At 43.5% G+C, this 11,540-nt stretch overlaps 1 long non-coding RNA gene across 1 annotated transcript; it reads left to right on the forward strand.

Annotated features, from left to right (window-relative positions):
• Positions 1–14: 14 nt before the first annotated feature.
• Positions 15–6,050, forward strand: LOC146434918 (uncharacterized). Its single transcript, XR_014853538.1, has 2 exons — positions 15–3,426; positions 4,937–6,050. It is a non-coding gene; the product is annotated as an uncharacterized LOC146434918 (long non-coding RNA).
• Positions 6,051–11,540: the final 5,490 nt, after the last annotated feature.

Raw genomic sequence — 11,540 nt, forward strand, 5'->3', positions numbered from 1 at the left:
TCAGAGGCTGCTTCTGCTTTAGCTTTGAGCCAAATTAGCCCTGCTGAGCTCAGTCCATGATGAGTTTCATGGCAGTTCCCAGTCAGTGAGGAGCTGGTCCATGTGTCCCAGAGGGAGCTTTGCCTCTCCATCACCAGGACACTTTGTTCCAGTCCAAACAGAAAGCTTTTGCAGATAACCACACAGTAAGATGCCCTGTGTTCTCTGCAGCAGAATCAATGCCTGCAAAACCCAAACTGGATAGTTTCACATGGAGTAGTTGCAGATTTTATCTTCATTTCCAGTTCATTGTACACCCATTTTAATGCACAGCTCTGGTTGTGTGTTGCAGTCCCCTAAAAAGGAGTTACAGAAAGCAGCTCTTTACAACTTCAAGGATGGATAATTTTAGTTTTACTGGGTCTGTACACAGTCTTGGGGGCTGAGTGGTTTGCCTTTGAAGTGTTAAGGCTTCTCTACTCATGAATATCATCAGGGGAGTGAAGGTAGCAAAGGAACTGCAAAATCTAGTAGCTGATTTCTGAATAATCTCATTAAAAACAAGTTCAGTAAAATATTGGAGCATATACTGAAAAGATTAAACCTAATCTCAATAGGGGGCAAACAAAAAGAGGCTAAACTTTTTTTCCTCCTCCTTCAATATTTGCCCCCAGAAATCTGTTGAGGCTTATATCATATATGTAGGATTGTACTCACCTTTCTGGAGTTTACAGAGGCCTTTGTAGGAATAATAATCTCTTGGTCATAGCTCGAATATGGAGTTTATCAGCCTTCTTTTTAACCTAATTTTTTTGAAGACTGAGGGTGAATATCTAATCCAAGTCTAAAAATACCTCTATTATGGAGCATCGCTCCTTGCAGTCACTCCACTCCTTTACTGAAGCAAGGGAAACCTAAATCTTGCTAGATGGTGAAAGTCCTCTTAGGCAGAAAATGTGTTGTTCATCCTCCATTCTCCTTTAATTCCTTGTTGACAACAAATAAGTAAAGAAAGAACCAAATCCCTCCAAGATAAACGTTTGGAGTAGAAGCTCCAGCTGGAAAGATCTTGTGCCTGAGGAGGGTTTGTGGAACATGTGAGATGGCAGAATCCCAGTGGGGCTCTTCTCCTCCTCTCTGAGAAGGACCAGGGAAGAGCAGAACAGGAGTTTCATTTTCACTCCCCACTTCCCGATGCTCTGATGACACTTTCGATTAGACCTGCCAGCAAATTGGTAGAGAAAACATATGTTTTGTCATCCATTGTAATGATGGCACCTCTGGTGAATTTATAAACGTGATAAGGAAATTTTCAGAGCAGTCCCTAAGTCCCTACTGCTTTGTTAACCTTTTTTAGCATCCTATTAATCACTCTGGATGTATCTGTCAACAGCTGATACTATGGATTAAGGAAGATTACAGCTCATTGCTCTGGTGGCTGTTTTCTTTAGGATTTAACTCTATGGGCACTTTGCCATTGGCCTCCCTCTGACAAAACCAGCCCCTTGCTTTTGCAAACACTTTGCAGTGCTTCCCTGACTGAGAGTGGTTTTACTTTAAAAAAATATCAAAAATGCTCATCCAGAAGGGAAATGTCTTGATGTTATTATTTCTGGAAAGGGCTAATACACTTGCAGTTTAGAACAAAGACCCCACATGATTTACAGATGTTTCCATGTAGGTAAATGGTGACTTTGGTTTGTCATGCTGGTGCAGATCATGTCACTTTTTATTTGGGGAAAGGGGGTGTTATTTAAGGAAATTCAGAAAAAGGTTCTACAGGTTTAAAAATTTAATTCATAGGTGTTCTCCATTATTCACTATCAACTATAGGTTGTTCTCTAATTTTATGTATTTCTTATCCATTTTGGGATGCAGTGAAGTGCTTGTGACTCCTATGATGCAACACAGAGCAGAATTAACACTGGAGAATCAAACAACACACCCATGAATAACCTTCAGACTCAAAATTATTCACCTAGACTTACCCCCTCTTGTACCAGGGCTAGCTTTTATACATAAAAATAGCAATGTCAAAAATATCAGTTTTGCTCTGGAAATCCTTCTTGAACTTCTGTAATTCTGACAGCTTCTCTCCAAGGCCTCATCCTTCCTCTCTCCCTTCTCTGGCAGAGCATCCCCCGACCAAAACCTCATCCCAAAGCAGCCAAATTCAGGAAAACTCTCCTGTGCTCAGAGGACACAGGGTTGTGGCCAGCCTTGATCCTGGCTCCCTTGCAATTCCTGCCCAATGTTAATGCAGATTTCTTGCTTCAGAGCCTCAGGTGACACAGAGCTCCTCTGGGTGTTTTACTGGGAGCATCTCACCCCATTACAAATGCCTTAAAACCAGCACTGCCAGAGCCTCCCTGCTCTGCACTTTGTGTAAATTATCCCTGGGCCACTGCTTAGTGTTTATGATTTCTGATGCTTTGAAATTTTAAACTAAGGGCATTAATGTAACCTATAGCACAAGGCCAGGTAAAGGAGTTAATTGGAGAGGAAATTTTTGCTTTTCTGTATGGGAGAACTTATTTTTCTCCCCCTAACCCCAGCAAATACAGTCCCCAAATTCATTCCTGTTTTGTTGAGAATTTAAATAAATCTTCTATTTCTATCTCTTAGCCACAAATTGCTTCTGAACGTAATTAGCCTTTTTATTGGTACTGGAGACTTGTTTATTTGTGAGTCACAACAGTCCCTGGAAAGTATAAGGATTTGTAAAATTTCACTCAGGCTTAGACAAAAACATCACCTCGACCAGAATCCTGTACTTTCAAGGGAAGGAAGGAAAGTAAGGAATATAGCAAATAGTCAATATTCTGCATGTTTCCTATATTTCCCCCATCCTCTCCTGCCTTTTGGAAACCTGTTGGTCGGGGACCTCCTGTGCCAAAGGCTGCATCCAGGCAATCCTCCCTCCTCCTTGCCTTTCCTCATTCATTTCCCTAATTTCTTTCAATGTCTTTTGCAAAAATAGGCAACAGATAAATCTATTTTAAAAGTGTCTCTCCACAGTTACTTTTTATCTTGGTAGAAGATATCTCTTTTTTGTTTTTTTTTTAATAATTTCCTCTAATTTTGAGGACCATCTGGCCAACTTTCATGTACACCCTGACTGCAGACTGGTCTGTCACCTTCTGGTTCCAAAACCAGGCTAGAAATTATTTCAGAGATAATCTGCTGTTCAAAGACTCTCATTTGGCTATTCAACAGAGAAACAGTTAAGTCTGAGAATGCAAAGGAAAGTTCATTTTTGTAATCAAGGGCCTCCCCTGTTCCCAGGGTATCTGTATTTGCACACAGCCCTGCCGTGGGCTTTCCCAGGCTGGCCATGATCACTTCATCCTGCTTGGAACTAATTTTCCATCTTTAAAACCTTCCTTTCCTCTCAGGCAGGTCATGAGGCTGGATCCATTCCAGCAAGCAAAGGGTTTTATTACTGAGGTGAGAAGTGTCATGACAATACAATAGTAATAATAAATAACTTCTCTAAAAGTGTAAAAGGGCCTGACATTATTAATTGCATTTCAAGCTCTTGCAGCATGTGTGGATTGGGATAGAATGCAGAACAGACCAAAGGTTTTTCTTCTTGTTTGCATTTTTGCTCTTTGGAAAGAAATGGCCTTTTTTCAGCTGAAATGCCCTCAGTGCATCAATCCTGCAACAAACCTCTCACCTGTGCAAGTCCCCCCATCACTCCCACCAGGGCTCAGGGGTCCCTGCTGGGGTGCAGAGATGGAGGAACACCCCTCTGACAGGCAGGGCAGGTCTTTCTTTCCTTTTCTCCCCTTCAACAGCAAATGCAAACGCTCTGAATCTTCTCAGTCCTAAGCAGAGATGGTGTCAGATGACTTCGACAGGAGGCAACGCCTGTAGATTCTTATAAAGGATGTGATTTCCTGCATCTCTCCTGCAGGCTGTTATTCAGTGCTGAATGTGCAGAGAGCCTCACAATGCCCCAAAAGTGACTAAAGCTCTTGGATAAAGGCAGGAGTTGGTCCCAGGTGCTGCAGGGCTCTGGCACAAAGCTCTGCACAAGGCTGCCTTGTACATCTGAGCTGAGATGCTCACAGAGAAGTTCCCTGAGCAAAAGCAGGGCACTCCAGCAGATTTAATGTGTCCTTTGAACCTCCTGTACCTCATATTCTGTCCTCTGCTGTAACATTTATCTTCTTTTGATCATTTAGTAAGGGGCAGTTGTTTCATTACAATGGAAATAAAAATAGTTGACACAAAAGGGTGTGTTTTGCCTATTCAGAGTGACAGTAGAAAGTTGCACTCCCGAGTTGGTTTGAATAGAGTGAACATTATTAAGTGGTGACATGAAAAAGACCTCTGGAAGGAGATAATGCCTTCATCCAATTAATCCTTCCTAATGAACTTACCCTTCGGAGGTGGGCAGAGCTGTTTCAGCGTGAAGTTTGCTTCCTGTGATCATTTGTGCCAATAAAAGTCGTGCGAGGAAGCTGATGAAAACTGATGGGAATGTGCCTGAAGTGAATTTATTTTGATATTTGACTTGTCAGGGGGAAAAAATAAAGTGGTTTGTACTTTTCAACCTGATCTGCCATTGTGCTCTCTCCTGATGATCCTGTTCTTTAATAACTCCTCAAATTATAATAAGGCTCCTAGGCATCCGCTTCCCTTTGAATTTGCAGCTGAGAAAATTCCCTGTTTGAAACACTTAGAAATGGAGTTTCATTTGATAACCTGTATTTTTGAGGTGGGTAACTACCTTGCTGAACACCTTGATGGTTATTTCAGTAATAGTAGTCTAAAAAGTCTCTTCTGGCTCTGAGAAATTTGGATTGAGGAAAGAATCCTTTTTCCACCCAAGCTGTGTTATAATGACACTTTGCACTCAGGCACATTCTTTTATCAAAGCATGTTTTATTCATCAGTGCACCAGGCCCTCAATTGGTTTTGTTTAATTGTGACTCTCTTTATACCACAGGCTTGGAAGCCCAACTGTGACATTTTTTTGCTGCTTTTTCCTGTGCTTTGGAGATCTCAAGAAAGGAAGTGGCAGAAAGGGGGAAAAGAAATGTGAAAGTTCAACCGAAGCAGAAGGAGTCAGACTGAAACAAACCCAGAGGGAGGAAAAAAGTCAGAAGTATTGATAAGAAGATTTTTAATACCATGTATTTATATGTTGGTTCTTTTATAAAGCTGGAAGCTCCTGTTGATCTGCAATTAGAAAATGGTTCTAAAGGGTGAGACCATCTCCAAATGAGGGCACCCAAAATTATCCACTGAGCTCTTACCTCTACTTTAGGAACTCATATTAGTGATCTGATTTTCACACATGCTAGTGAGTGTTTTTGTAGCCTTGAAAAAAGAAAATGTACCTGAAAATTAGGATTTACTGAAAAAAACCCAACAAGCTAGGATAAACTGAAATACCCAAATTTTAAATGTTGGCCACTATAACTTGTCCACTGCTATAAAATGATTCAGTAAAGTCATCATGAACAGCAGCTATAAGTCTCCCCATTTCCAATTTAACCAGAAAAAAAATCTTTAATGAGGACAATGGAGCTAATAGCTGGGGAGAAATTATTTTCCAGCTGCTACATGGTTCTGGGGTCATGATAAAATTAACCACTTTGAAGTTGTGCAGCCCAGTTTCATACCTCAGACAAAGAACTGGGATAATTTTTGAACACTGCAAGCAGCTCAGACTTCTACTTCTTCTGGCAGGAAGGACTAATTTTTAAATTGCACTTTATTAAATATGGTAGTAGAAAAGCCAGAGTATCCAGCCTAGTGCATCCAGGTGGTGGGCACTGAATTAAGATTTCTTTCTGTATTCTGGAGGAGTCTCTCAATTAAAATGAGACTTTATGGCCTGTTTTTAATTTCACAGTTATAAAGATGAACATGCAACTTTTCCAGAGAAATAATTAGGTATCACAGAATAAAGCACGTCCCTATCAAATAATAATAACACATTTAATTAAGTGAAAAACTATACTAGCTCTAACAGATTTTACTGTCTTTAATTTATTTTGAGATTAATGGGTATTTTGTAGTCCACCAGTCCACTAAGTATACTTTGTGTATAATAATGCTTTTCTTAGTTATTATTTCTGTTTCTATTCCATGTAGACTAACTGCTACACCCATTCTTTTCAACTAATGACTTGGTATAGTTTCTTTTAATGAAACCACAGTTCCTTTGCTCATTTTTTTGCCAGACATTTAGCCCTGGGGCTAAACCAGCCCACATGTATTTTTGTTTCCCTGGTGGTCCCATGGATGAGCTTGGGTTGGAGTGGGTGCTCATCTAAAAAGAAAACATGTATAATCATGTGAAATTACTTGAAATCTGGCAACAGGTTAGTTAATTAATTAGGGCAGACTATGGTCCTGAGCTGGACATACAGGTGATTCAGTGGCTGTGAGGCCTGAAGCTAAGCCATCATGAGGTTCACAGAAGGAAAGGACATTTCTGCTGCCCCAGATTTCTGTGTTCTTCTTTGAAATAAACTCCCTTTCAGAGCACTTTGGGTTGTGCCTCAGAGCAGGAGGGGGAAATGCTGCTGTTGTCTCACAGAGCAGCTCAGAGAAGACACTTTCCCTGAGTTGGGTTTAAAAGCTCAGACATGCTTTTTGGCTTGTGGCTGAGCTGATGCTCGAGTGACTCCTCTGATGGTGAGAGACACTGATGCATCAGCAGCAGCCAACGCCAGAGCCATCCATTTACCCAGGGAAGTGCTGCAATAGATCAATGTTAAATGCTTATTTGTGCTTCACTGCTCCAAGGCACAGAAACTAATTACCAGAGATAAATTAGCCCTTGTGACAATGACTAAGAAATACACGTCCCAGGATAGACCACCTTGACCACAAACACACATAATTCTGCCTCTGATGAGGAGTGGCAGAGGGTTGCACAGCTCATCCTTCAGCCAGAAGGCTCTCAGGGTGGAGTGCTGCTGGCTTTGTCCCTGTGCTGGAGGGCTGGCAACCATTTGCTGAGCCCCTGCCTCTTCCTTTTCCCTGCAGGACTCCCTCACTTGACTGCTGTGTGGCTCTGTTTGCCCAGCTGGGGATTAGCAGCAGTAATAAATAAAACACCTTATGCAGATACCAGCAGGGCAGGCTGATGGCAAACTCTCCCCAAGGGTTTTGAGTTAACACATGAGATTATGAGCTTTGTCTTTACTCCTTGACTGCCCAGGAACTGCAAGTGCCTTGCTCTGTGTCACCTGTGCAGCAGCTGGTGGCAAATTGAAAGTTTTGTGTGTAGGATGGTATTGGAAAGAGTTTTTCTAGCAAAAAGTAGAAAACGGGTGGTTCCCATGTCAGCTGTAATCAGCAAATGAGTTCTTGTCACGATTGCAGTGGGTTTGTAATGCCACTGCTCCAGTTTTGCCTCCCCTGGGCCTTTTGTTTCTCTCTTCCACCTCCTGGAGCTGCCAGATTTGGTGCCCTGGAATCCAAAAAGGTCTAACCAATCTCATTCCCTTATTGTCTAACTGGAGAAAGTGTCTGGAGCTGAGGGATTCAGAATGGATCTCTGGGAGTGCCTGGGAGGCTGCAGAGCTCCTCTGGATTTTCCCTGCCAGGAAAGCAGGAGTGAGCTGCTTCCATTAACTTTCTGCCCCAAGCCCTTACAAAAGATCTTGCCAGGCTGAGCACTGCACATTCTGTGAATTGTGTAAAACCAGAGTACAAAGCCAGAGAGGATTCCACCCTGCTCACTGTATCCATCATGAGCTCAGGGGAGACCTGTGGGACTGCAGGAAGAATTTGAGTGAGGAAAGCTGGGAACACTCACAGTGCCTGGGGGAGGGTCATGCTGGTGTCAGTATCTGGGGGAAAGCTCCTCTGTAGCCCAGGTTGACTAAATTGCCCTCAAATAAATCAGAAATTACTACACTCTGCTGTATTTTCATGGGAAGTACATCTACCACCTGATACATCTTAGCATCCCCCTTGCCTTTTGCCCCTGGTTGTATCACTGTGGCACCACAGACAAACTCCAGTTCCTCACCTGTTGCCCTGTGCCATCCCAAATTGTACTTTCACCTCTCAAAGACCTCCATGCCTCTCAGTATCATATCCCAGTTCTCCTCTGTACTGAAGGCATCCCCTGGGTTTGGGGCATCAGCACATTTTTATCACCACAATCTTCCTTTTCTGCCTGGATCATTCATGGAAATGTTGTGTGACTGACCCATGAGGAAGACCCTGGAAAATGCCTCCAGGTCTGGTGCTCCTTTGAGCAGTCCTCACTTCTGGACCCCAGGTATAATGAAGACGAATAACCTGTATTTTTATAACTATGTTTTAGCAAGCTAATATTTTCAAAGTGTGAAAACCCCAATTTCTGCCTGAGAAACTGAAGCATCATTTCTGTCTCTGTCACATCCTCTCTCCACCTGTTTCCCAGCCAGCAGAGCAAAGCACTGATGAATTTGCTGCAGCCAGACTTGCCAGACTCACTGTGCTGGCTGGGCTGGACACATCAGCTCTGGTTTCCAGACGTGGGGACACTGCCCCTGTCTCTGCCCAGCCATCAGGAGAGGGTTTGGCCCCAGCTCATAACCCAGTTGGGTTTTAAAACCAATCTCCTCAAAAATTAACCTCCTCAGGCTCTGGACTGCAGCTTGGAGGTACAAACCTGGGTTCCCTCGGGTTATGTGACACAGAAATGATGTTACACCCGGGTGGGGTTTTACCCCCTCCAACAAAGCCTCCTGGCCATGTTTGTGCTGTCACAGGCAGGTTTCCATAATTTTTGTTTCTGGCAGCAGAGGTCAGCATTGCCCTGCTGATGGACAGCCACGTTTCCACCTGCAGGGAACAGCAAAACATCACAAAATCAGTTTTCATTAGGCCTTGTTCTTTTATTGTGATGGATTGTGTCTTTGAGCTCCAGCAAGGAGCAGGTGACCAAACCACCAGCTGTGTCCCAAGGGAGGTGACAAGGGAGGCTGTGAGGTGGCCTTGATCATGCCATGGGCTGCTCAAGGTGCCTGGGGACAGCAGATGTACTCAGAGTGCTGCCATGGGACCTGGGGGACACCTGTGGGACACCTGGGGGACACCTGTGGGACACCTGTGCCCACCTAGAGTGGCAGCAGGAGGGAGAGTGATACCCCTGGCACCACAAACACCCCCAGACAGGGCAGGCAGTGGAGCCTGGGGGTCATGGCCATGGATGGGGGTTCCCCCAGTCCTGTTTGTGTCAGGAGTGTTTTTGTCTGACTGATGTACATCTTGTTAAATGGCTGAGGGATGTTATAAACACGTGACTCAATTGTTATTGCATATTGATAATTATTGCACTTCTAAAACACCTACTGGACACTTTAGTCAGTCCACTAAATAGTTCTTTATAAACGTACTTTTGACACAGTGTGGGTCCAGGAGAGGAAACAGAAATGTGAGCCAATCCTCTGGGGATCTATTTAATGCCTAATTACTGTGCTATGTCCCTAATATTTTTTCCCAAGCTGGGAAATTCATCTTTCTGACTAGAAGCAGCCTTTATTTTGAAGTCTTTGGGGTTTTTACCTATGTTTTGAGTGATTCAGCCAGGCACTTTCCAATCCATATGTTCTGCACCATGCTGAAGTTTCACCAGTCTTGACACAAAATGAAAATATTGCACACCAACACGCCAGCAGCTGTGAGAGTCAAACTGGTTGCCTCAGTGTTGTTGTCAGCCAAAATCCCAATCTCACAACAAACCCCAGAAGTTGTTGACAGGAGTATTTTCCATCAGACATGCTGTCTGGCACCCATTGTGTGCCTCCTCTTGGAGCAGGGGAATGGCACAGAGCAAAGCTGTCCCAGGATGGCCTGTGGGGACAGCACTGGCAGCCCTGCAAAGCAAAGTGGCTTTGATGTCCCCATGGATGGAGGAGGTGCTGATCAGCCTTTAGTATGTGTGCAGAGAAATGGCTTCTATCTGCCCCCCTGCCCTCCAGGAGGTACAGAATTTGGGCTGAATGCCTGACAAAAATAATGAGTTTGGAGGCTGGATGTGGTGTATCCTGGTAATGACAAGGAAATTTAGGTGCAGTTGTAATCCTGCTGATCTTGGCCTTCTATATTGGCTATCAAATTGAAGATCCACATGAAATCACCTCAAAAATGTGTGATGTGAGAGACTTTGTGGGATTGTTTGAGGGAAGCTGCCTGGGGAGCCCAGGGCTGAACTCTGTTAGATGAATGAACCCTTATTGCCATTCCCTCAGCTCCCCTTAGGCATTTATTTTGTCTCATACATTTCTGTGCCTCCCTAAATTTCCCATCTCTTGCAGATGAGTGCAATTTAGCAAGACAGGCCTGTGAAAATCCTACATTAGACCCCAAATGAGAAGTACACCAGCGGGACAAGGATTACCACAGCAGCTTTCTTCTCAAGACATTTGGATTTGGAGCCACATGGAGATGAAGAACTCACTGTGAGATGAGAGCAGCCTGGACCCTCCCTGCTCCCCCACCTCTCCACCCTGCAGCTTGAGAGGTGTTTTCTATTGAGCTCATGAAAGAAGCACCACACAGAATCCTCTGGCCGTGGCAATAGATCCAATCAGTCTCAGTCCATTAGCTTAACTAATCAATAGCTGTAAGTGCCATAATGTTGTCTCCTACTTCATCACAAAAGCTGCAAACTTACAGCAGGCCACGTGTAATTATGGGCACTCTCTCCATTAACTGCAGAAAAATTAAACAGCCAATATTTGGGTGTCTGGCAGGTTACTTCTCTCAGGAAAGCTGGCACATCCAACTTAAACAGAGCTGATTAATGGAAGAAAAAAGGCACATTTTTATCGAGGCTTTTGATGATGTTATCGCGTCATTGTCACCCCAGCAGCTCAGGATTTGGGTTTTGGATGGCACAGGTGCACTTTGTGCTGCTGACCTCAGCTGCAGGGACCTGAGAGATGTGCCCTCGTTTTGGATAGCTGCAAAATATCCCACTCCCTTGCTCTGGAGTGAGAAAATCCTTGATGAAAATTGCAATAAATGACACCAAGGAAAAAACCCACTCCACAAGTAATAGTAATGGTAATTAATGTTAATAGTAAACGACAACAACACTACCAATAATAACAGCAACAACAATCATCATCATCATCATCATCATCATCATCATCATCATCATCATCCTTTTCACAACTTTTTTTGGTTTATTACCATGCTGTAAACCCTCTGTCTGGAAAAAAAAAAAAGGTGGCTCAAAAATTTCATATTAAGCTCCCTTTAAAGCAGATGTTTGCTTCTGCAAAGCCAAAAAATGGACCACGTTTCCATTTTTGTGCCTGAAGGCAGGAGGCTGGACCTTTAGCCCTGCCTTACCAGGAGCATTCCAGAGCCATGGGATACATCCACAGCCCAGGTCTGTCCACTGGGCTATGAGTTGGAAAACTCATTAACTATAGCAAGACTGTATTTTTTCAATTATCTTTGCCATAACTGCTACACTGTAACCAATTTCAGTTCTCTTTGCATTTTCATGTACCATACCCTGTGCATCCTAATTTGAAAGATACTTCTTGCTGTCAGAGCAGAGACAAAATCAAACCCAAGTAAAACAC

This window comes from Lichenostomus cassidix, chromosome 7, assembly GCF_008360975.1.
Source record: "Lichenostomus cassidix isolate B80296 chromosome 7, HeHo_3.0, whole genome shotgun sequence".
In the NCBI taxonomy this organism is placed as follows: Eukaryota; Metazoa; Chordata; class Aves; order Passeriformes; family Meliphagidae; genus Lichenostomus; species Lichenostomus cassidix.